Source organism: Chelonia mydas, chromosome 4 (assembly GCF_015237465.2).
Source record: "Chelonia mydas isolate rCheMyd1 chromosome 4, rCheMyd1.pri.v2, whole genome shotgun sequence".
Lineage (NCBI taxonomy): Eukaryota > Metazoa > Chordata > Testudines > Cheloniidae > Chelonia > Chelonia mydas.
The window spans coordinates 137392260-137419237 of record NC_057852.1 but is presented as its reverse complement, the minus strand read 5'-3'; the positions used below and the strand labels follow the sequence as shown (position 1 = coordinate 137419237).

General features: G+C 41.3%; 1 protein-coding gene across 7 annotated transcripts in view; it reads right to left on the bottom strand.

Moving 5' to 3' along the window:
- The window catches only part of EXOC6B (exocyst complex component 6B), a 448390-nt gene that overhangs the window by 249723 nt on the left and 171689 nt on the right, over positions 1–26978 (bottom strand). The window lies entirely within an intron of this gene.

The window sequence follows — 26978 nt, the reverse complement described above, 5'->3', positions numbered from 1 at the left end:
AAATTGCTATATGATTCTATGATCTTGATCTGTAGGTAGTGTTACAACCAAAGGTTTGTTTCTAGGGAAGGATGTTGTGCAAAAAAAGCACACATCTACTAACCTGAAACTGAGTGTGGATTTTCTTTTTATTAGCGAGCATAGTATCTGTGAGAGACAGGTAAATTGCTTAGCCCCCAAATGCCAAAGTATGTTGTAAGAGGACTTAAATTCAAAACTGGGATTATACATAGGTGTTACGCTGTCCTATACGCAACTGCAAAGCCCTGTTTAATCTGCCACAAAAAAAAATGCCTGCCCAGCAGTAGAAGAGCTGATGCTATAGATGTGGACGGATATCTTGCTACAAGTAGAACTATATCAAGTATTGCCTAAACATGAAAACCCTGTTGGGATACACTGGACTCTCCAGAATGTCCTTCCCAAAAGAGTTTTTGTTTGTGGGTTTTTTTAAGTGTAGGTTTTCCCCCTTTCAAAAACAGATTCACCTCATACCTGCACTGACTCCCTGTGCCAGATTTAATTTCAACAGACACCTATGTATTTAACTGCGTCTCTGCACCAGTGAAAATCCCATTGGCAACACATCACGCATGGGTGGGATACACAGAGCACTCTTATTTATTCTGAGTAACTCAATACACAAACTTTGGAGACAGAGGACTACAGAACCAAGGTTTCGGTTGTTAGCGAGAGCAAGAGCGATAGGCACTCTACATTAATGCAAGACCCATTAGAAGGGAAAGGGGACATTTCGATTATATATGTTTCCGCAATGGGGGGAGAGAACAGAAGGTTTCCAAAATCCAAATCTGAAGGCATATGCTTTAATGAATGCATTTTGTAAAAGAGTGCATAGATGTAAACTTTCTCTTGCACGGTTTGCAACACCAGGCATTGCAGCTGTGTGATACTGTGAGAAACATGGAAGAGAACCGGATTAGAAACCAAAAGATTAATTTAATCTATTGCCACTGCCCAAACTGAAGGAAAAATCAAGCAGCAAACAAACTATATAAATAGTGAAAAATAAATTAGGGTGGTTAAAATTTTTGCTTTTAAACATCTAAGGTGTCAGTATAACAAGTAAGGAATGTATTTTTAAAGTATGATTTTTATTTTGACAGCGTCTCTTTAATGTCAGCTCCTTTTTAAAGCCTGGTTGTGCAGAAATTTGCCGCACCCAGAATAGGGTTATTTTATCCATATTACAGAGATAAGGCTCTTTGAAGCCCATATATTCACATGCTACATCACTTTATATTTGATGCACAAAATACCCCAAGATCTGCTTTACGTCACGAGACTAACATACTTTTATGATGTACGTACATGTAACACAATCTACTCATTCTTAATAGATAAACGCAACCGTTCAAATCAAAGGATTTAAAAAAAAAAATCACAGTTGGCACTGGACATCATTGCCTAAGAAAGCAGAACGATGGAGTTAAATGCTAAATGCCTGGGAGCTACTTATTGTACTGTGCAGTAGCACAATCTTGACCTCTAGTGGTTGGAAAGCAGCAGAAAAAAATAATTAGGTTAAGCTTCAATGAGAAGAGAAAATAATGACTGGGCTGAGATGAGCAACAAACAGCACAGAGACCATTCCAAAGAGACCTAAAAGTGAGGCTCAAGGACAGATTTTTGCAAGACTATCCCAGGCAAAAGTCTGTTCATTAGCACTGCACAAGAGAAATCTTCCTGGTGATTGTGACACTTCAAACAGGATGAACAACGGGGAAACAGAGAGGCAAATTCTGCACAGAGTCTCTACTCTACTAGAAGCTCTACTCTATATAAACCTATTGCAACGTCATAGACCAAGGATTAGGAATCAAAAAGGGGACTATGCTTTTGTTCTTTCCAGCGTTCAATCCTGGACTTGTTTCTGCTTTCAGATACTCTGATTCAAGCCAAAGCAACTCATTTGAAGTGAATGAAGTCCTCAGACAGAGACAAACACCTACAAGATCTCTATCAAGCATTCTTACAACCACAATACCCACCTGCGGAAGTGAAGAAACAGATTGATAGAGCCAGAAGAGTTCCCTGAAGTCACCTACTACAGGACAGGCCTAACAAAGAAAATAACAGAGCCGTCACCTTCAGCCCCCAACTAAAACCCCTCCAGCGCATTATTAAGGATCTACAACCTATCCTGAAGGATGACCCAACACTCTCACAAATCTTGGGAGACAGGCCAGTCCTTGCCTACAGACAGCCCCCCAACCTGAAGCGAATACTCACCAGCAACCACATACCACACAACACAACCACTAACCCAGGAACCTATCCTTGCAACAAAGCCCGTTGCCAACTGTGCCCACATATCTATTCAGGGGACACCATCACAGGGCCTAATAACATCAGCCACACTATCAGAGGCTCGTTCACCTGCACATCTACCAATGTGATATATGCCATCATGTGCCAGCAATGCCCCTCTGTCATGTACATTGGTCAAACTGGACAGTCTCTACATAAAAGAATAAATGGACACAAATCAGATGTCAAGAATTATAAAATTCATAAACCAGTCGGAGAACACTTCAATCTCTCTGGTCACGCGATTACAGACATGAAAGTTGCGATATTACAACAAAAAAACTTCAAAACCAGACTCCAGTGAGAGACTGTTGAATTGGAATTCATTTGCAAATTGGATACAATTAACTTAGGCTTGAATAGAGACTGGGAGTGGCTAAGTCATTATGCAAGGTAACCTATTTCCCCTTGTTTTTTCCTACCCCCGCCCCCCCTCCTCAGACTTTCTTGTTAAACCCTGGATTTGTGCTGGAAATGGCACACCTTGATTATCATACACATTGTAAGGAGAGTGATCACTTTAGATAAGCTATTACCAGCAGGAGAGTGGGGTAGGGGGACAGAAAACTTTTTGTAGTGGTAAACACCCATTTTTTCATGCTTTGTGTGCATAAAAAGATCTTCTATACTTTCCACAGTATGCATCCGATGAAGTGAGCTGTAGCTCACGAAAGCTTATGCTCAAATAAATTGGTTAGTCTCTAAGGTGCCACAAGTACTCCTTTTCTTTTTTTTGAAGTCCTAAAGTGAACCGAATGTAAATAATACCAAATTGAAGCCTAAGGTTTCTATGAAAATCTCCCAGATTTATAGAATCATTTTCCCTCTTACCCTTTTTAAAAAGAGTATAAGCAAAATTTTCTCCCAATACAAAATTTCCCATGAAACGTTAGTCTTTAAAAGATCCTAAAATGGGCAGTTCAAAGAAAAATTGTATAGGAAATAAATTAGTGACATTGGTCAAGGGAGAGGGGAAAAAAATAACTCAGTGGAGTGAGCATGCTGAAGGTAAATGAGTCTGCACTTCCACCCTCTAAGCTTTAAAAGTATTCAATAGGTTTTAGCATATTAAGCTGAAATACAGAATTAATAGCAAGAGAGGCCATATTACCCAAAATCTCTCCGAACAGAGATCAGGTGATACTCCCTCCCACAGTGCACCACTTGTAGGTGACTTACTTTTATTTGGACAGAGTGCAGGTAATTATTTTTGTTTCTGCTAATAAGTGCAAAAGTATATTTGTTAATTAGTGAACACTAGACAGGTCTGAACCAAAATCCTACAACCAAACAATGTCTCTCTAACAGGAGGGGCAAACCCCCCAGACCTGATTATTCCCAAACCTGGAAGTTCTAAGCCGAGATTCAAACCCAAACTTTCCTGAAGTGCAGGTTGTTTGGATTCAGCCTACTAGAGAAAAAGGAATTTCAGCAATGAATTCAGATCCAAACCCAGCTCTGAGGTTCTTAATGTGGTTTAGTCCAGGCCCATCTTTATTAAAAAGTATTTCTCCTTGTATTCTCTATTCTACCACTGCAGATCCATGAAAGGCAGTTAGAGAGATTCCCATAATGACTAAGAGCATCTCCTTGCGTAAGAAGCAGCTGTATGTTTTTATGAATTACACACAAGTCTCCGATCATAAAAATAAAACGCTGTTCAGTGCTACATTTCCTAAAGGACTAACTCTTACTTCCTTCACTTACACCAAGAAAACAAAAACCACCACATACATTACACCTAACGAAAGCAACACAGCCATAGCTGATCACTTTGAAGTACATTCCGGTACTGCTATAGTGCTCAGTCTTGCTAAAACGCTGATCTGATGCTATGTTAGCTTGCATTTCAGCTATGTTAAAGACGTTCTTACAGAAACGCAACAATGAAGTTGAGAATTAGTTCACAATGCTAAAAGAAACAGATTCTCTTAGATCTGTAATCTAGATGTTACACTCGAGCTCTATAAAGTACATGCCAGAAAAAAAAAAAAAAAGATTTGCTTTGTGTGTCTGTGGGGTTTTTTTTTTATCTTGGCAAGACACAAATTGTACTGAAGTGACCTGTAAGTGAGAAATATCAAATTTTCTGCAAACTTGGGTGAAGTCACCACGGTTTCAGTTTCACCTTGCGTGAGAGAAAAGCAGGGAGAGGCCCAGAGGAAGCTGCTATGGAGAAGTGTGAGTTTAACTGCCAAGGAGCTCCACTCCTGCCTGCACCTTATACACACACGCACACGTGTGAACACACAGCCGTCCCGGGCTCTGGCTGGGAGAAGGCTGGACAGTATGTTTGACCTTGCACATAAAGGAAGAAAAATGACCTGCATCAGAGGCACATTTGGATTTTAATGTTCTGTTTCACATAAAGGCATCTGTAGGGAGCCCAATGAAGAGGCACACGTTAGAAACCACATCAAAGCGTAAGCGACACTCCAGCAGGACCTCTGAAAATTGGCCTCGGGCCAAGGTGGGGGGCCCTCAAAAAAACCCTTTCCTTTTGGTGTGGTTTACATGAAAGCAAGTACATTTTTCTATTATTCTGTAGAACTGCCTCTATTACACAGAACTATCCATCTCTGTACTCTCTGCTTAATGTGACAGTAAAAAAGAGGGAGGTTAAGAAACAAATGTCTGTTCACAACGCACATTAAATTTAACAATCCACGTAGTTTAAATTCCCTTTAAGCACAGTCATTTTCATCTGCTCACAAGGCTAGTGCAGGGGCAGGCCAATTTCATTTGTGCATACCAACAGCTGCGCAACTGACCTGATCAGGCAAACGACAGCCCTTCTAAAAAGAGCACCTGTTGGGGGAGGTGGGAACTGGATGGCTCGGGTAATGGGATACAGAGCCTACCACCCCTAGGTAGCAGGATCAAAACCAGGTCACTGATGACCTAAATGTGTTCACCATCAGATGGCTAGTCACTGGTCTATGGTTTGAAACAGGTTGGAGATTTCTGCTCAGTTGGAAAGTGTCCAGCTAAACTAAAAAACACTCACACAACTGACACTAACAATCCTCCTCCTTGGTAGGTTGAGAGAGACCACAGATTGAAAAGACAAGGAAAATAAGCGATCTTCCCATTCTCCGTGCTTGTCCACACTGGAAAGCTATTGCGAAACAAGCTTGGGTGTGAATTTAAAGCACAAGAGCTATTCCTCATTAAATCCCAAGATGGGCACACTTATTCCGCACTAATTTCCTTTTCGCAGCTTGGCTTAAATCACTTCCAAAGTGGACAGCTATTCTGCAATTGCCATTCTTGGCTATTTCGCCATGTCCACAAACACTTACAGGTGACATCTCCCAGCCAGAGCAGAGCAGTGTGGGGTAGTGCTAAATTCTCAGTGAAGGTGTAAAAGGAAAAGGATAGTTACCCCCCCACACACACACACACAAAGATCACCCTTAACTAACAGTTCATAAACAAGTCTTCAAGTTCTGGAGTCCAGCCTTGTACTTTTAGCTTCCAGATCAAACTCTCATGAAGAGTAAGATTTCAGGTAAATGTAACTACCTGGGGGACTTACAACGAACCAATGGGTAGGGATATGCTACGTGTCAGGTCATGCATTCCTTTATTCTTTGCCTGACAAGGCCCTAGCAATGTTTTCCTTTTCAAATATATCAGCAACTTTAGGAACTAACAGTTTTAAACAGCAACACACCGATTTTTTTGTATTGGTTTGCCAGCGCTGAGGGCAAACCATGTGTCATCTTCACTCCCACTGCTTCCACCCCTCAATGAAACTGACAATGTTTACTTTAAAATAAAGAATCTAATTAGCTCTTTCCTGATGAGATAGTAGATATGGCACAGCAAAGCACGATTTATTTTTTAAACAGGACTGAAGTATTGTTGTGGTTAGCTTTAGTGGTTTTGATTAGTTACTGAACATTTGCTGCTGTGATTGTTTTATGGACCCCTCTAATGGACTGAGATGTAGAACTTTAAAGAATATCCCTAGGAATGGAATACATATTCCTTAAAACAATATTAAAAAAAGCAGACTAGCTACAGGGGAAGAAAAAAGAAAGTGAATAAAAAATGATAATGTGGCTGGCTCTCTGCCAAAGAACCATTTGAAAGTTATAAAATCGCTCTCAGATCAGATCAAAGCGTGTATTATTACTGCAAGGTGTAAACTCAACACATCAACACAGCTTCTGTTAAGTTTCAACTAAAATCCAATCACTTGTCAGGACGATAAGAGTTTTTGCCTATCTGCTTTCTCAGCACTAACTGGTTATCATGGAGTGCAATTTGTCCAAAGTAAATCTGACAAAGTTCACCGTCAGTGCAGGAAACGGGGCCCAAGAACGTGATTTTTACTTGATGCTTGGTCTTAAGAAAAATTTTGAAAACCCTAAATCACTGAAGAGTAAACACTCTCCAATACCTCAATGTTAACACCAAGGAAAGATTCTCCTGCAAATTCCCACTCTCCTCTCCCCAGTACCGTGATCACCACACCCTCGCCCACCCCATTGCTGAAATCGAGATTGTGACGCTGATTCAATACAAGCAACTGCAAATACCGTACTCAGTATGGTATAATAAATGTGCACTGTTCATGTAGACTTTCCGGATCAAGCATAAAAAGAAAAGGAGGACTTGTGGCACCTTAGAGACTAACAAATTTATTAGCACGTAAGCTGTAGTCTCTAAGGTGCCACAAGTACTCCTTTTCTTTTTACGGCTGCTGCTCTGAAACCTGGATCAAGCATGGAACGGACAACCAGGAATCTTGAGTTCTTTTCTCAGCTCTGTTACTGACATCCTTCGTACCCCTGGGCAAGTTTTTTAACCTCCCTCTGCCTCATCTTACCCGTGTATAAAATATAGTTACTACTACATATATCCTCATAGGGTGTTATAAGGATTAACTAGTTTAGGTTAGTTCAGGGTTATGAACATTTAAAGCTCTTTATAATCACTGAATACTGCTCACCTGTTCTCTGGGACACTTACTATAAAACAGTATGTAGAGAGATTGATTCTAGTGAGACTCACTCAGATACTAGCTCAGGGGTCGGCAAACTTTCAGAAGTGGTGTTCTGAGTCTTCATTTATTCACTCTAATTTACGGTTTCGCGTGCCAGTCATATATTTTAATGTTTTTAGAAGGTCTCTTTCTAGAAGTCTATAATATATAACTAAACTATTGTTGTATGTACAGTAAAAACATTTTTAAAATGTTTAAGAAGCTTCATTTAAAATGAAATTAAAATGCAGAGCCCCCTGGAGCGGTGGCCAGGACTTGGGCAGTGTGAGTGCCCCTGAAAATCAGCTTGCATGCCGCCTTTGGCACGCGTGCCATAGGTTGCCGACACCTGCCCTAGCTGTAGTCCACAGAGAACATATCCTATGCTAAAATGATAAACTAACTCTCAGCTAAGAGAAGCAGTCAAGTACTATAGGTAAATGTCGAACGAGGCTTAAAGAAAAACAGGTTTTAAAAAATGAGTCCTTTTTCAAAGAAGCGATGGAGATTTATACCCACTGATGATCTGACCCCAAGAACAAGCCACCTGCACGTGTGTATCAGAAGTAACCAGGCTAATGTTATGTAATTGTGTTTATCATACATATGCAGAAGGAACAGAGGCGCGGAGAATTAGAATGAGTTTACTGCATAAAAGAGCAGACCCGAAACAGTAGTTGATGCAATGCTTTGTCAGGTTTCTCAGACGTACGATTTAACAGGAATAGAATTTGGTTGCTGGAGAAAAATATCCTCACAATGTCAATATTCAGATTTGATTTTTTTTTTTAATCCCAAAACGTCTCGTTGTTGCCTTATTACCCAAAGCAAAATAGTAGCGTGCTCAGTTAAATAACTGCTTATGAACATTAATCACCACTAACAATTTCGAAGTTCATAATCAAAGATGTTTCTGAGCATAAACAGCTGATGAAGTCTCCTGCTCCCTGCAGCACTGTTTACTCTGCAGTTGTTAGTACGGTCTTTTCAGAGAACACAGAGCATGCAAAAATGCACAGTGTCTTTGCTGAGATTTAATTATGGCGCAAGGCATATGTGAGAATACTTTTTTCCTCTATCTCAGTCAAAGTTAAATTCATCAGAAGGAGCAATACATAAAAATAATAAGAGCAACTAGATAATCTCAGCAAAAAAAATGGTAACCAGTTCAATGATTCCTTTCCCATCCAAAAATGGTTAACTTGTGCCAGAACAGGGGTATGGAACAGCTTCCGTACTAGGAAAGATTAATAAAACTGGGACATTTCAGCTTGGAAAAGAGACAACTAAAGGGGGATATGATAGAGGTCTATAAAGTCATAACTGGTGTGGAGAAAGTAAATAAGTGTTATTTACTCCTTCTCATGACACAAGATCTAGGGGTCACCAAATGAAATTAAAAGGCAGCAGGTCTAAAACAAACTAAAGGAAGTTCTTCTTCACACAACGCACAGTCAACCTGTGGAACTCTTTGCCAGAGGATGTAGTGAAGATCAAAACTATAACAAAGTTCAAAAAAGAACTAAATAAATTCATGGAGGACAGGTCCATCAATGGCTATTAGCCAGGATGGTTAGGGATGGTGTCCCTAGCCTCTGTTTGTCAGAAGCTGGTAATGGATGACAGGATGGATCACTTGATGATTACCTGTTCTGTTCATTCCCCCTGGGGCACCACAGTCGGAAGACAGGATACTGAGCTAAATGGACAATTGATCTGACCAATTATGGCTGTTCTTATGTAATAGACGGAGAAGCAAGGATGGGTTAAGCGCTTTCTTCTCCATAAGGGACTATCAATAGCCTTGTAAGTAATTCTGTGTTTAAATGTGCTCCTGATGGGACAAATGTAAAAGCCTTTTTTATTAGAACCGTTAAAAAGAAAAGATCCACACAGGAGGTTTGTTTTCCAGAGATTGAGAGCAGTAGAGTAAAATCTCAATTCAAAGGCTGAAACTCTCTCTTTAAAAGACTACTGAGGAAACACACTGCCTCCTTTCTACAATCCTTAATTTAAGTCTTGCTGTGGTCTAAACACTCATATTACACGGTCACTACACCTAGACACTGAAACTTAGCAGCAGGCAGCCAAAGTATGACCAAAGCAATTTATTTCTCCTAAGTTAGTATTAGAAGAGACTCCCAAGTCTTGGAGCAGTGCTCCTGAGACTGAAATCCTTAAACCTTAACATTCAGAGCCTTTAGGCAGTTCCACTGGAAGTGGTATGTGCCAGCCCACACTGGTAAGAATAACTCTTGCCTCAATCATCTTTCTTTAGGATTGTTAGTACAACTTACGGCTTTTCCATTAAAGTTACCACTATTCGGAAGTTTATGGCAATTTACAAAAAAAAAAAATTCCTTGCAACAGCCCTGTCAGAAGGTTGAAAGATGCTTCTTCAGGGCAGGGATTGCATCTTTGTATATGTTTGTAGGCTGCCTAGTACAATAGGACCCAATCCTGCCTAGGGCCTTTGGGCAGCACTGCATATGCTTTAAAAAAAATACTACAGTACAAACTCAGAGTTATGAACCAGTCAACCACACACTTCATTTGGAACCAGAAGAATGCAATCAGGCAGTAGCAGAGACCAAAAGAAGCAAATACAGTCCAGTATTGTGTTAAAGGTAAACTACTAAAAAAAATAAAGGAAAAGTTTAATAAAACGATTTGACAAGGTAAGGCAACTGTTTCTGTGCTTGTTTCATTTAGATTAAGATGATTAAAAGCTGTGTTTTTCTACTACATAGTAAAGGTTCAAAGCTGTATTAAGTCAGTGTTCAGTTGTAAACTTTTGAAAGAACAACCATAATGTTTTGTTCAGAGTTATGAACAACCTACTACTCCCAAGATGTTTTTAACTCTGCGTTTCTACTGTAAGCTATGTAGATGTCTCCTCTTGTAAATTGGGTGTATGAAGGCACAGAGGTTGAGTGACTCACCCAAGGGCACAATGCGAGTCTGTGACAAAACTAGATTTAGAACTCGGCAGTTCCCAGGTCTTTGCCCTGTGGTTATTTCGATAAACTACTCCAACCCTCAAAAAATGTTTTGCTATTCAGTTAAGTTTTGCTCATATCTTGGCCACTACTGGTTTTTTTGTTTTTTTTTTTAAAGCTTCCTTTTCTCAGATCTTCAAAGCTGCTATGCTTCGAACGCCCTCTGTGTGCCTTGTCTAGGACTTCAAGATAAGTTTCCTTTCAAGATCCTGTTTTTGTTTCCATTTGTCAGTCTGGTTTTGTTCTTAAAAAAAAAAAGTCTGAGAAACCAGCTGAAGACAACATTTTGCATGCCTCTCTTGGACAGTCCTGATTACCCTGGAACAGAGAAAGATATGTCTGGATATGAGAACTATTCAAGGATGATGCCTTGAGAAGTAAAGTCATGCACAAAATGCATGAGATATTTTCTGGCCTTTCCCCAAGGCAGTCTACAAGTTTGATAAGTAGGCATGTAAGTTCTGGGAGGCAGACCTCCTTCAGCATAGTTAATCAAAAGTTCCCACAGAGTCTAGATTTTGTGTCAGAGATCATATGTGATGATCCGAGAACAGGTTCCATAGCTGGTCTTCAGCCACACCAAAGCAATCTGCAAGCTACTGTGAAATTTAGCCAAAGGGATGGATGATGATCTCTTCTGGCCTCACATCATAAGAATTAAAAATGTTGCAGGATATATACTCACTAATGGCTCCTGGTACAACCTTGTTAATGTCTTTCCCTCACCTCTGCATTAGCGGTTCATCAGCTCCATGAATTGCCCAGCTGAGGCACTTTCCCAATGTCAAGCCCATTAACAGCTCCTAGTGCCCTAGGTGCACTGAATCATAGGACTGGAAGGACCTTGAGAGAGCATCTAGTCCAGTCCCCTGGCAGGACTAAGTACTATCTAGATGATCCCTGATAGGTGTTTGTCTAACCTGCTCTTAAAAATCTCCAATGATGGAGATTCCACAACCTCCCTGGGCAATTTGTTCCAGTGCTTAACTACCCTTGCCACAATTTAAGCCCATTGCAACTTGCCCTAGCCTCAGGGGTTAAGGAGAATAATTTTTCTCCCTCCTCCTTGTAACAACCTTTTACAAGTACTTGAGAACAGTTATGTCCTCTCTAAGTCTGCACCCCAGACTGTTTATGCATATTCTTTTGCTAATTGGACTCATTCTCAGTGCCTTTAGCCTCAAATCATATGATGTCAAATGCAAGCTTCAGCTGTGTGTCAATCCACTTCTTAGTGTCTTCACATCAAAACTGGATGTCTTTCTGGAAGATAAGTTTCAGAGTACCAGCCATGTTAGTCTGTATCCGTAAAAAGAAAAGGAGTACTTGTGGCACCTTAGAGACTAACAAATTTATTAAAGCATAAGCTTTCGTGAGCTACAAGATAAGTGTTAGCCAAACAAGTTACTGGGGGCTCAGTAGAGGGGTGAGTAGGTGAAACAATGGCCTGTGTTATGCAGGAGGTCGTACTCAATTATCTAATAGTCCCTTCTGGCCTTCAACTCTATGAATCTACGAAAGAGGTTTATAACTCAGATTTTGTATTATGCCTATTTGAGGTAAAAAAAATATTGTATACGAAGGAGATGACAACCATGGTAACAATAAACCTCGCACTTCTCTTTAGGCACGACAAACTTTTGGTAACAATAACTATTTTGTAATTAGAAAAGGAGGACTTGTGGCACCTTAGAGGCTAACAAATTTATTTGAGCATAAGCTTTCGTGAGCTACAGCTCACTTCATCGGATGCATTCTGTAATTGCTACAATAGCCATAAATTGGAAAAAATGAATTAAAAACACAGAGGAAGAAAACTAATATGAGGGAAATAAGGAGTATCTCCTTATCCAAGCAGGCTGACTACAAGGGATGTTTAGTGGCATATCATGTTTTTTCATTAAAAAATTCTCAGGTAGAAGAAGCTGAGAGCATTTAACTTTTGTTTGGCTCATTTCTTTTCACTTAAAATCCACTAAGATTTCTAAATTAAAGTTAAAATATCTTGTTAGACCTATTTTCTAAGCAATCATTATGAAAGTTTAAATAGTTGCGCTTTCTGAGAAGGAACACTGGGAGGAAAAATGGTAGAGCATTCATAATAAAAACTGCATTACCCCGCACAAACCCATGGTCTCTCCAAACTATCCAGTCAATTAGACTTTCAGAAAACAAAGAATGTATTTGTTCACTCAACATTCTGGACAACTGTCCACTATATCAAAGGATGTTTCTAAGAGAAACTTTTCCCCTAAATTTGTAATTGAGTATATCATTTGTACTTCAAATATTAAGGTATTTTTAAATTATGCAACATTGTGAATACATGTGGATAACCCAAGACTTGAAATTAACTCAAATTGCCCTTGTAAATTCACTTCAAATTTATCATAATTTCTCCTCACCTAACTTTTAACACTTGTGGAAGAATTTAATTGGAGCTATTCACATTAAAAATACATGTACAGTTCACCCTCTATCCACAAGTTTCAATAATTCTCATTAAGAATTACAATGTAAATGCCAGTTATTTACTGAACATGCTCTGCCCTCTACAGGCTAATATGTAAACTATATAGAGAATTGTATTTTTTAATTATTTTGGCAATGCCATAGGTGTGCATGGGTCTTCATAAGTACAAGACAAGACAACATGGTTCCAGTCCTGAAAAGTTAACACTTTAACCCTGAAGAGATTTTAAAAGGACTATTATATATCTGATTTATTTTCTTATCTCGATGAGAAGTTACTTTCCTTTTCAAGTCACAAACATTTCAATTAAAATATCAGAACTTGTACTATCTACAATGTGACTGAAACCTTCTACCAAAACCTCAACATGAAAAGTTTCTTTCATCTGGGTTGAAAGCCTGGCTCCATTGAAGCCAGTGAGAATTTTGCCATTAATTTCAATGGAGCCAGGGTTTCACTCCTGATATTTAGTCTTGTGGAGCATTAAAATATGAGAGGAATATACAAAATATAAACCAGATCAGACCAGACCCTGGGCAGAATCCAATCTATTTTACAGCTCTAAAGCATCAAGTTAAATCCCCCTCTAGTCCCACCTCAAATAATCCAGACTGTCATGAGAATAATACAATTACAAATGCGGTATACACTGATAGAATTAAAAATACTGCGATCCTATTGGTTTGCTAACAATGAGCAAGATCCTATCTCGTAAGTATTCTAGCCAATGATCTTGCCAATACCTCCATTTTTGCTAAAACAAGAAATCAGTCACAGCCTAAACACATGATGCTATGTTGGCCTTTTTTTAATTGTTTACTTCAAAAAAGCATTATATGCAGCCATTTCAATCCTTGGTATTACTTCTAACTCTTCTAAATTTAGGTATCTAAATAAAATAGCCTGATTTTCAAGTCTCCTGAGTACTTTCAGATCCCACATGACTTCCATGGTATTTGTGAGTGCTCTGCACTTTTGCAAGCTAAGGGGCCTTAATAGGAATTAAGAAACGCCATTTTGGGGCACTGAAGCATAATGTGTTTTTGCCCTTTTGGTTGTCTAGTCAAACTCGGCTGTTTCCTGCCAGTGCTATTTAAAAGATAAAATAAGAACAATAAAACAGTTTGAACAAAGTATTATATGCATTTCTATTTCATAAAAACAGCTTAAAACTCATGAGAACATGACCATGCATAAAAGAAATAAATCTCTACAAATTGAACACATATTGCATTCACTAACTACAGATATTACTGTATCACTTACCAAGTTTTTTTTTTTTTAATGTAGTTATTATTCATTGCCTGTACAGAACTAATGATGAAGTAGGGTTTGGGTTAAGCTGTGACAGCCCAAGATTAAGCATTTAGAACTTGGTATAGTCAGTCTTCATAGCAAAGAGCAGTACTAGCTTGGATATGTTGCACCCTCCCAGTTTGTGACCAATATGTACAATAAAGCCGTATCATTTTTGTAATGCCAATAGTGTGCTAGGTCCTTTATAGGTGAACGCACACATTTTCAAACCTGCGTATCTAGCTATTTTCCTAACTAATCTTTCAGCATGTAAATAAAAGTAGTCTGGTTTTCAAATCTCCTGAGTACTTTTAGCCCCCAAATGGCTTCAATGGTATTTGTGAGTGGCACCATGTTTTAAAGACACAAAAGCAAGTAGTTCTTCACACAACGTAGTCAGCCTGTGGAACTCATTGCCAGGTGATGTTGTGAAGGCCAAAAGTATAACCTGGTTCAAAAAAGAATTAGATAAATTCATGGAGGATAGGTCCATCAATGTCTACTAGCCAAAATGGTCAGGGACACAACTCTAGCCTCTGACTGCCAGAAGCTGCATCACTTGAGAGTTGTCCTGCTCTGTTCATTCCCTCTGAAGCTCCTGACATTGGCCACTGTCAGAAGACAGGATACTGGGCTAGATGGACCATTGGTCTGACCCAGTATGGCCATTCTTATGTTGAGTGCTCAGCACTTTTGAAAGGCTGTTCATATTAGGGATTAAGAAACATCATTCTGGGGCACTGGTTTTGAAAATTTTGGCTGATATGTGTGCCCCAAAAAGGGTTCAAATCACTTATTCACTTTGGTTTTGACTGTATATCAATGGTTGATGTACTGCAGTAGCCTGACTGTGGACACTATTTAACCATCTGAACCCAATGGAGACTGGTTTTCTGTCGAATTTCACTTGAATTCAATGACATCATCTTAAAGCATTTATAAATCAGCAATACAATCCCTTCATGGTAGAATATGGTATACAGGGCAGGAACTCAGCCTGGAAGCATTTTTCAAAACTTACATTTCACAAGAAAAAAAAATCTGCATTTAAAAAGAATATATGAAAGACGAATTCGTTTCAGTTGTGGTGTGGTTTTCTGTTTTGTTTTTCACATTTGTAAAGCTCAGACTATGGTTTAGATTTAAATAATTAAATTTAAACCCTAATTTGATCATCAAAACAGTATCATGTTTGGTGCTATTGAAGAAAATCTTCAGTGGACAATATATGAAATGAAAAATGTAAATTTTGGATTTTTTGCACCCCCTGCATGCACACTTCCAAGATTAACTCAAATGGTTCAGAATCTTACACTGCCCCCTCAGGATGCTGGAATCATTTGTATAGTGGGGGTGCTGAGAGCCATTCAACTAAACCATAAACCCTGTATATAATGGAAACCACTTCAAGCCAGGGGGTGCAGCCGCACTCCCAGCACCTCTAGTTCCAGCACCTATGTAGGTTTTAATCTCCCAAACACTAAACACCTTCCTTCCTTAAAAGCCACATTCATGAAGTCTTCCACTATACTGATCCCTCAATGATCACTACACCATCTCGCATTGAACTGCTCATCTTGTGTATCGTACTTGCCTGAGATAGACGAAGTTCCTCAAGGAGACCCTATCTTTCAAAGTGTCCTTTATAAGTGGCAGACACCTCATGAGCTGTATAATCATGCTACAGTTAATAATACTTGGCATTTACATAGCACCTTTCACCCAAGGACCTCAAACTTATGCTGGTGAAAGAGACAAGCTTCCAAGCTATACAGAGCTTCCAAGCTACGCAGAGCTTGTCTCTCTCACCAGCAGAAGTTGGTCCAATAAAAGAAATTCACCCACCTTGTCTCTATCATTTATTTTGGTCTTCTTAATTTGACTTTAACTTCCAAATCTATAGGATTAAATACAGATTAGCATTACTTAGTGGGATGCAAGGCCTTGTTACCTAGTAGTCAGCACAGGGACTGGAGTTTGGAAGATGAGGGGTCTATTTCCCACTCTATCATAGAATATCAGGGTTGGAAGGGACCTCAGGAGGTCATCTAGTCCAACCCCCTGCTCAAAGCAGGACCAATCCCCAATTAAATCATCCCAGCCAGGGCTTTGCCAAGCCTGACCTTAGAAACTTCTAAGGAAGGAGATTCTACCACCTCCCTAGGTAATGCATTCCAGTGTTTCACCACCCTCATAGTGAAAAAGTTTTTCCTAATATCCAACCTAAACCTCCCCCACTGCAACTTGAGACCATTACTCCTTGTCCTGTCATCTTCTACCACTGAGAATAGTCTAGAACCATCCTCTTTGGAACCACCTCAGGTAGTTGAAAGCAGCTATCAAATCCCCCCTCATTCTTCTCTTCTGCAGACTAAACCATCCCAGTTCCCTCAGCCTCTCCTCATAACTCATGTGTTCCAGACCCCTAATCATTTTTGTTGCTCTTCGCTGGACTCTCTCCAATTTATCCACATCCTTCTTGTAGTGCGGGGCCCGAAACTGGACACGGTACTCCAGATGAGGCCTCACCAACGTCGAATAGAGGGGAACAATCACGTCCCTCAATCTGCTCGCTATGCCCCTACTTATACATCCCAAAATGCCATTGGCCTTCTTGGCAACAAGGGCACACTGTTGACCCATATCCAGCTTCCTCGTCCACTGTAACCCCTAGGTCCTTTTCCGCGGAACTGATGCCTAGCCATTCGGTCCCTAGTCTGTAGCGGTGCCTTGGGTTCTTCCGTCCTAAGTGCAGGACTCTGCACTTGTCCTTGTTGAACCTCATCAGATTTCTTTTGGCCCAATCCTCCAATTTGTCTAGGTCCCTCTGTATCCTATCCCTGCCCTCCAGCGTATCTACCACTCCTCCTAGTTTAGTATCATCCGCAAATTTGCTGAGAGTGCAATCCACACCATCCTCCAGATCATTTATGAAGATATTGAACAAAACTGGCCCCAGGACCGAACCTTGGGGCACTCCACTTGATACCAGCTACCAACTAGACACGGAGCCATTGATCACTACCCGTTGAGCCCGACAATCTAGCCAACTTTCTACCCACCTTATAGTGCATTCATCCAACCCATACTTCTTTAACTTGCTGACAAGAATACTGTGGGAGACCGTGTCAAAAGCTTTGCTAAAGTCAAGAAACAATACATCCACTGCTTTCCCTTCATCCACAGAACCAGTAATCTCATCATAGAAGGCAATTAGATTAGTCAGGCATGACCTTCCCTTGGTGAATCCATGCTGACTGTTCCTGATCACTTTCCTCTCCTCTAAGTGCTTCAGGATTGATTCCTTGAGGACCTGCTCCATGATTTTTCCGGGGACTGAGGTGAGACTGACTGGCCTATAGTTCTCAGGATCCTCCTCCTTCCCTTTTTTAAAGATTGGCACTACATTAGCCTTTTTCCAGTCATCCGGGACTTCCCCCGATTGCCATGAGTTTTCAAAGATAATGGCCAATGGCTCTGCAATCACAGCCACTAATTCCTTTAGCACTCTCGGATGCAACGCGTCCGGCCCCATGGACTTGTGCACGTCCAGCTTTTCTTAATAGTCCCTAACCACCTCTTTCTCCACAGAGGGCTGGCCACCTACTCCCCATGCTGTGATGCCCAGCGCAGCAGTCTAGTAGCTGACCTTGTTCGTGAAGACAGAGGCAAAAAAAAGCATTGAGTACATTAGCTTTTTCCACATCCTCTGTCACTAGGTTGCCTCCCTCATTCAGTAAGGGGCCCACACTTTCCTTGGCTTTCTTCTTGTTGCCAACAATACCTGAAGAAACCCTTCTTGTTACTCTTAACATCTCTTGCTAGCTGCAGCTCCAGGTGTGATTTGGCCCTCCTGATTTCATTCCTACATGCCCAAGCAATATTTTTATACTCTTCCCTGGTCATCTGTCCAACCTTCCACTTCTTGTAAGCTTCTTTTTTATGTTTAAGATCCACAAGGATTTCACCACTAAGCCAAGCTGGTCGCCTGCCATATTTACTATTCTTTCGACACATCGGGATGGTTTGTCCCTGTAACCTCAATAGGGATTCCTTGAAATACAGCCAGCTCTCCTGGACTCCTTTCCCCTTCATGTTATTCCCCCAGGGGATCCTACCCATCAGTTACCTGAGGGAGTCGAAGTCTGCTTTCCTGAAGTCCAGGGTCCGTATTCTGCTGCTTACCTTTCTTCCCTGTGTCAGGATCCTGAACTCAACCAACTCATGGTCACTGCCTCCCAGATTCCCATCCACTTTTGCTTCCCCCACTAATTCTCAATTCTAATTCTATCACTGGCTCACTCTGACATCTTGGGCCAATCATTCAGCACCTATGTGCTTTTGTCTTCATGGGTTAAATCCTGGCCCTACTGAAGTCAATGGGAATATTTCTTCAGCAGAAGAACTCTATATCGCTCAAAAGCAGGTCTCTCTCATCAACAGAAGTTGGTCCAAGAAAAGGTATTACCTCTCCCGCCATGTCTCTCTAATATTCTGGGACCAACCCGACTACACCACCACTGTCGACAAAAAACAACAGCAGCTTTCACAGAAAATGCAACGAAAAAATTAGCATCTCCTTGGACTTCTCTACAGTAAAAATTTTATAACCCTTCTACATGTGGCACTCGGCTATAAAACACATTAGTGGGAATAATGCCTTTAACTACATTTCTTTGAATCTAGTAATGTTCCATGATTGGCAAAGATAGCCTGGTTCCTATTACTAACTTTTTTCCATTTCAAATTTACAAGCTAATTTTATGGAAACAGATAAAGGAACCTGCATATTATAGATGCAATAACAACAAAAGCATAACTCTAAAAGAACCGCAAGACAAACCTCTCACCCTCTTTCCTCCCCATCCCTTCCAATTTTAATTTATGTACTATAAAAACCAGTGCCTTTCAGCTGTGCTGTGGATCCTCCCTTAGTCCCCTCCAGTAGCTCCCCTTCTAGCAACTGGCACATGTGCAGCCCAGCTGTACATATCTAACATGCAGGTGCTGGATTCCGTATCGCTGGAGAGTATTTTGAATGGTAGTGGAGGAATTTACCCACAGTTCTTTCACAGGCAAGTCCACCACTGTTGGTAAATTTAAAAAAAAAAAAAAAAAGATTAAGAAAAAAAAGGTAAGTCAAAGCATCACAACGCAGTGTTAACAGGGGAAGTCAGAGGGTCACGTTTAGACGTGGTTTAAGCAGTTGCACCTGGTAACTGGCATCAATGGCTTGTACCTCCTTTTCTCAAGGTGTGAATTTGGCCTAGAAAAAGCTTTGGTGATCTATTTTGTTATTGTATCAGAACAAGTTAAAGGTAAGGAGAAGTTTCCTGGGACAAAAAACAGGAGAGGGGTGCTGAAAGGATAACATCATATCACCACCATCTTTTTGGAATGAGGAGAAAAATGAGTTCTTGCCAGACATCAACCCACCACCCGTTATAAAGGACTTTCCCAATACCTATGAACATTCTTTACATCAGTAAAAAAGGTAGATTGAGTTTGCCTAGTTAATCATGCTTTATTTCAGGATAGCACAGAAATCCCAAGTCCATCTATGTACTTCAGAGCACTCAGAAGTGGAACAGGTTCACCAACATTTTAAAACTGAAGCCAATTTGGCTGTTACTTTACTGCTGAATTCTTTTGAACTCCATGAAGTTCCAGGAAAACATTCTTGTTCACAAAATTAATCTGGTCCGCACATGGGATCTGGATAAAATGAGGTGGTGGTAGAAGACAACAACAGGACCTTCAGCATGTTGTTTATAGGAACATCTTCAATGATGTAAATCTACATGGGGGGGAAGTATGTTGTCAATTCTAACCTTGGGACATGAATCAAGACAACATGTTGTCAATACATTCGTTTTTCAAATGTTCCACTTACTCTGTAGTCTCAGGACCACTAAGTAACTATGTTTTAAGTAAAAAGAAAAGGAGTACTTGTGGCACCTTAGAGACTAACCAGTTTATTTGAGCATGAGCTTTCGTGAGCTACAGCTCACTTCATCGGATGCATAGCATATCGTGGAAACTGCAGAAGACATTATATACACACAGAGACCATGAAACAAAACTTCCTCCCACCCCACTCTCCTGCTGGTAACAGCTTATCTAAAGTGATCATCAAGTAGGGCCATTTCCAGCACAAATCCAGGTTTTCTCACCCTTCCCCCCCCCCCCCACACACACACACATACAAACTCACTCTCCTGCTGGTAATAGCCCATCCCTCTTTGAAACCTCTTTATAATGCATTATAAAGAGAGGTTTCAAAGAGGGATGGGCTATTACCAGCAGGAGAGTGAGTTTGTATGTGTGTGTGGGGGGTGGGGAAGGGTGAGAAAACCTGGATTTGTGCTGGAAATGGCCCTACTTGATGATCACTTTAGATAAGCTGTTACCAGCAGGAGAGTGGGGTGGGAGGAAGTTTTGTTTCATGGTCTCTGTGTGTATATAATGTCTTCTGCAGTTTCCACGATATGCTATGCATCCGATGAAGTGAGCTGTAGCTCACGAAAGCTCATGCTCAAATAAACTGGTTAGTCTCTAAGGTGCCACAAGTACTCCTTTTCTTTTTAAATGGATGATGGCCCAATGACACTGAATATGCAACCCTCGACAATAGCAGTAAACTGCTCTCTGTCAGTAAACCAACAGAAAACTCCAGAGCCTATTAGAATGGGACTCTCAAGAGAGCAGAGAAGAGGGATTGTTTTGTAACTAACTGGCCTTAAACTAAAAGTGAGTACCTGGGATCGATCTTGTTCTGCCACGGAGCTCCTCTTGGACCTTGGGCAAACCCCAAACTATACCTTCCTTCATTTCTCCATTGGTAAAATGGAAAGTAATGAGACACAATTCACTGATGTTCGCAAAGTGCTATGAAATCCTCTGACGAAAGGCACTCGACAAGTATTAAATATGATTTAATTTCAACACCTGGCAGGTCTTTGAGTTCCTGACATATCTGCTCGCTATGTGTCTGAGTCACATCTTATGAAAAACAAGTTTCAGCTTTGGTATCATGAATAAAGTATCTCATTAATGTTAACCTGATGGGCTCTACATGGTTGTGGAAGAGCAGGCTGGATTGTAACTGACTCATGCATTGACAGCGTCCAACCGCAGAATCTGTATCACTGGTGACTGGCGGGATGGAGAAAGAGCACAGCTTGATTTGCAGCTCCTAGGGTGAATTTACAGCCCTGACACTGGCACAAAGCATAATCCGCTGAGCAAGTTTGCGGTGCAAATCACTTGAAGTGCAAAATATGACAATCCTAGTCATTTTTCCCAGGATAGAAACACATTTTGAGGCTCTGTATTGACTCTGTAGAACTACTGCAACTAGTTATAAATGATTAAGTGAAACAATCACATTCCATCCAACACACAGAGTATACAGACAATTATTTCAATCACAGCTTTGCTAATTGCTGTTCTGTTCAACCCAGACTCAACTTAGTGTGTGGCTAGTAAAATGTTGACTTGATCTTTTCCTTCTTCTGGTCTCATTTTTAAAACATGCTACAAATACTAGCATCATGCTTGGGAAGTATGTCTAGAATCAATTGTAGGTGGGTGGTTTGTGTTTTGGGGGGCGGGGGGGTGGTTGGGTAAATAATTGGAACTTTTTGCCTGGGCAGATTTTCAGATGCAAAAGTTAATTAAGAAACAAACAAGCAAAAAATATAGCTTTCCAAGTTTACTTTGGTGGCCAAGCTGGCAATCTTGCTTTGCTCCCAGACTGTCAAGAGCTGGAAGCATTGCAGAGACAGCCCATTTATCTTCTCAGGGAGGAATGACACCTAATGAGTCTTTGAAGGGAACCTTCAGAAGGCTATCAGTGCATCAGGCTCAGCCTCTTAGAAGACACTTGTGCAGGGATAGGCTACTGAACTTGGAGTAGTCCTCAAGGCAAATTATGTATGAGAGGAAAAGGCCAAGGCCTGGCTACGTGTCAGAGACAGGTCAAAAATCCAGGTTCTCCATGACCATCCTGAGATACAAGAAATAGTTTCCACTTGTGTCTGTACTTTTCTCAGCCTCCCAGAGGAAAGGCGTCAACAAAGCTGTTATCCCAATGAACAGAGAACACAAATATTTCTAGTGTTAATGGATCTCTACTTACTGTAGAATAGAGGCACCGCAGGTGTAATAAATGAATATATTACGATGTTACCCACATTCTGATGATAAATACTTGTTGATTGAGTTGCCATTTCCTATCATATACTGGAACAGCAGAGCCAAACTGCCTAGATAAACCAACACAACATAATCCAAACACGCTAGGACTACGTCTACACTACACATCAGAGTCAGCAACATATAGGGTATGTGTAACTATACACCACAGTGAAAAGCAAGCTGTGTCCACTGTGGTACGATCTACACATGTCAGTGAAAGTCTCCAGCATCTGGGGAAGGCTTCAGCAGCTCCCCCTTGCCAGAGCCTTTCCACACTACCAGAGTCTTTCCCTGCAGCAGGGGAAGGATCCAGCAGCCAGGCGTCAGTGGGACATTACACTGCTAAAAACAGAAGTGTAGACGAGGAGTTATGGTTTGGGTGAGCATAGAGCTGCGTAGGGTATAGACTTCATGCAAGTTTTTACTAACCTAAGTCATGCCTCACCATCTACACTGCTATTTATACCTGTGCTGGAGGAGTGAGAGGGGGCGTGTGCAGTGTCCAAACTCTCTTTGCCCCTGAAAGAAGCATTCAGTGATGACGCACCTTAGGACTGGGGGTTCTGTAAAGTCTGAGGCTTGAATAGCAGAAATGCAGGGCGAATCGCTTTCCTTTTCAGTCTGTTGAAGTGAAAATGTTTCAGGCTCCTTGACATCTTGCCCTGCAAAAATACTGGTTTATATGGGACCTCATCCAAAGAGATTGCGGTCTGTTGTTACAGGGTCCATATGGGATCCAACAGCAGACCTCACTCAAGAAAGTGAGCAAGCTGGGTCCACAAGACCAGAGATTTCCTGAGAGTCACCAAAGAGTTTCTTCTCAGGCCAGGACAGGTGCCCTGGCTGAGCTCTCTCTTGTGGCCTTCCATCAACCTGCTGTAACAGACCCAAATTATGTGCTCTTAGGCTTGCTGGGTCTAGGTAGTCTAGGGCTGTCTCTGGGCCTCTAGGCATACTCTCAGGGTGCAGATCCTCTACCTAGAACCCTTTCCTAAAAATATATGAGCCTAAATCCCACTGATTTAGATCAATGAGATTTAGACTTTTAAGTGTTTAAGTCCCTGTGGAAAATGAAACTTGGACTCCTAAATCAGTTAGGGATTGCAATGCTGAGTGCAGCAACACCTAAATACCTTTAAAAATCAGGACCTAAATCCACAAGAGAAAGGAATTGTCTGGTGGAAAGACAGGCTTAATACAGTACTGGAAGATGCAGATATCTCAGATTCTACAGTGATAAGCATGGAATAAAAAGCCCATATAGAACAGAGTAGATGAGAAAATCTTAAGATGCATGAAAAACTAAATTGAGTAATAAGAATTTAAATATAACTTCATAATATCAAAAAAAGAAAAGTAGGACTAGTGGCACCTTAGAGACTAACCAATTTATTTGAGCATGAGCTTTCGTGAGCTACAGCTCACTTCATCGGATGCATCCAGATTCTTTTTGCGAATACAGACTAACACGGCTGCTACTCTGAAATAATATCAACACTTTTCCAACTGTATTAACTCGACGCTGGGAGTGAGAAAAAGCCATTTAGAGAGATACCCAAATAACTTCTTTTGGGTGGGGAAGATTTGGGTTAGATCAGTTCCAGAAAGGAAAACCAGGTAATAAATTATCCATTCTATTTTCAACTTTAGCATTTCTTGACTCTGTGATTCTGTGTAGCTATAAAGCTTTTTTCTAAAAAATTAGGGTAGCAACATTACGCATATTCAGAAATCTCTCATAGTAAACGTCAAAGTTATAGTCAGCAGTTGTGTAATATTGCTAAATACTGAAGATTTAAAAGATTTGTTATTTCAATCTCCTTAAAAGAAAAGCTTGTCAAAGGATCTTGCAACAGCAGGTGATGGTTTACTTGCTCTCTAATCTGTACTGTATTCCTCTTTATGCTTAGTGGTCACAACCCATACCCTGATTTTCTGCTCCCCTAAACTCCATCCACAGTCTCATGTGTGAAGATTCGTGCCATGTGGTTGCTGAAACGTTCCTCTTAATGAGCCTCCTCTCTCCTCCTTGTCAGCTAAAGTTTAGTTGCCTTTTTCTCTTAGAAATTGTTTCTTCCTCGTGGCTACCTCCTAGAAATCCTCCAGACATGTCCTTTATTCCTTGGCAAAGGCAAGAGTCCATTCATTATAGCACATTTCGGTGATTTAAAGAGTTGTCGTAGGATGTCTTGGTTTAGACATTTAACATATTGAGGATGAGGAAGACTTTTCTCGCGAGAAGTCCTGGTTACAGGCACTAACGTATTTTTTAAAGGGTGGGCGGGAGGTATTTGTGCTTGTTCTTTCCTGTCTGGCCTGCATTTTCGGCCTTCTGCAGTGTTCTCTCTCCTGTCAGAAAGGCACATTTTCTTCACAGTTTTAGGACATCCAATCAGCAACCTTCTAGCCAACCACTCAAACTTCTCATTTGGTTCAGCCCATAAGATACTGATGTGGAGAACTGGGAAACATTTTTATTATTTTTACAACTATTGTATGTCTCTAGTGCATCTGTGTGATATGACCCTGCCTAAATACATAGTTAGCTCAGAAGGGTTGCTAAAGAAACTGGACAAGAAAGGGAAAACAATGACATAGGTAAGGAACATCCTCTCAAACATAACAACCAGGTTTATAACCATGCCGAGGGACTTCTCAGCAACAGGGATGCTTCCAAGGCTGAGAATCTGAAGGTCAAAAGAGACAGGTCTGTTGAAGGATCTGCTCTACAGAAAGGGAGGGGGGAAGCGGTCAGCAGCTGCAGGCTGTCAGACACCAGGAGGCAGGGGTCTGTAGCAAGAAGGCTGTAATATGGTGCCCCGGAGGAAGGGAGGGATACTAGGGCTAAGTCAGGCCTACCCCAGGGCTCATGGGGAATGTCAAGCATTGGTACGACAATATGCATGTAGGGCTCATTTTAAGTCTCCTTATGGCAAAATAAACCACACTTTGTTTTAAAGAAGCTGCTTCTGTGACACTGAATATTATTACCGTGCACAGGCCCCCAAAGGAAAACTCATTGGGCCTGCTAAGTAACAATTACCAATGAGAAGGGGTATAACACCTGGAGACACAGTCAGAATGGTTGGATTGCAGGATCCCACTCTGAAGAGAAGTGGGTGCCCAGGCCTGCCACTTGAAAGGCCTGCACTTGAGGGACTGGAGGTGCTGTTGTCATCATGAATAGGTCGGAATTGCGAATACAGACTAACACGGCTGTTACTCTGAAACCTGTCATTATGCAAGGCATTGCATTTAGCTGTATGGAGTGGAAACCTATCAACTGCATGAAAAAACTTGTTCCGCCGACGTGCATGGGCTGAAATTGTGGAAAGGCAGCATCACTTGCCCCATAACCTCAGCCGTGCAGAACACAATGCCATCCACAGCCTCAGAAACAACTCTGACATCATAATCAAAAACACTGACAAAGGAGGTGCTGTTGTCATCATGAATAGGTAGGAATATGAACAAGAGGCTGCTCGGCAGCTCTCCAACACCGCTTTCTACAAGCCATTACCCTCTGATCCCACTGAGAGTTACCAAAAGAAACTACACCATTTGCTCAAAAAACTCCCTGAAAAAGCACAAGATCAAATCCGCACAGACACACCCCTGGAACCCCGACCTGGGATATTCTATCTACTACCCAAGATCCATAAACCTGGAAACACTGGGCGCCCCATCATCTCAGGCATTGGCACCCTGACAGCAGGATTGTCTGGCTATGTAGACTCCCTCCTCAGGCCCTACGCTACCAGCACTCCCAGCTACCTTCGAGACACCACTGACTTCCTGAGGAAACCACAATCCATCGGTGATCTTCCTGATAACACCATCCTGGCCACTATGGATGTAGAAGCCCTCTACACCAACATTCCACACAAAGATGGACTACAAGCCGTCAAGAACACTATCCCCGATAATGTCACGGCTAACCTGGTGGCTGAACTTTGTGACTTTGTCCTTACCCATAACTATTTTACATTTGGGGACAATGTATACCTTCAGATCAGCGGCACTGCTATGGGTACCCACATGACCCCACAGTATGCCAACATTTTTATGGCTGACTTAGAACAACGCCCTTCCTCAGCTCTCGTCCCCTAACGCCCCTACTCTACTTGCGCTATATTGATGACATCTTCATCATCTGGACCCATGGAAAAGAAGCCCTTGAGGAATTCCACCATGATTTCAACAATTTCCATCCCAACATCAACCTCAGCCTGGTCCAGTCCACACAAGAGATCCACTTCCTGGACACTACAGTGCTAATAAACGATGGTCACATAAACACCACCCTATACCAGAAACCAACTGACCGCTATTCCTACCTACATGCCTCCAGCTTTCACCCTGACCACACCACACGATCCATCGTCTACAGCCAAGCTCTGCGATACAACCGCATTTGCTCCAACCCCTCAGACAGAGACAAACACCTACAAGATCTCTATCAAGCATTCTTACAACTACAATACCCACCTGCAGAAGTGAAGAAACAGATTGATAGAGCCAGAAGAGTTCCCAGAAGTCACCTACTACAGGACAGGCCTAACAAAGAAAATAACAGAACGCCACTAGCCGTCACCTTCAGCCCCCAACTAAAACCTCTCCAACGCATTATTAAGGATCTACAACCTATCCTGAAGGATGACCCAACACACTCACAAATCTTGGGAAA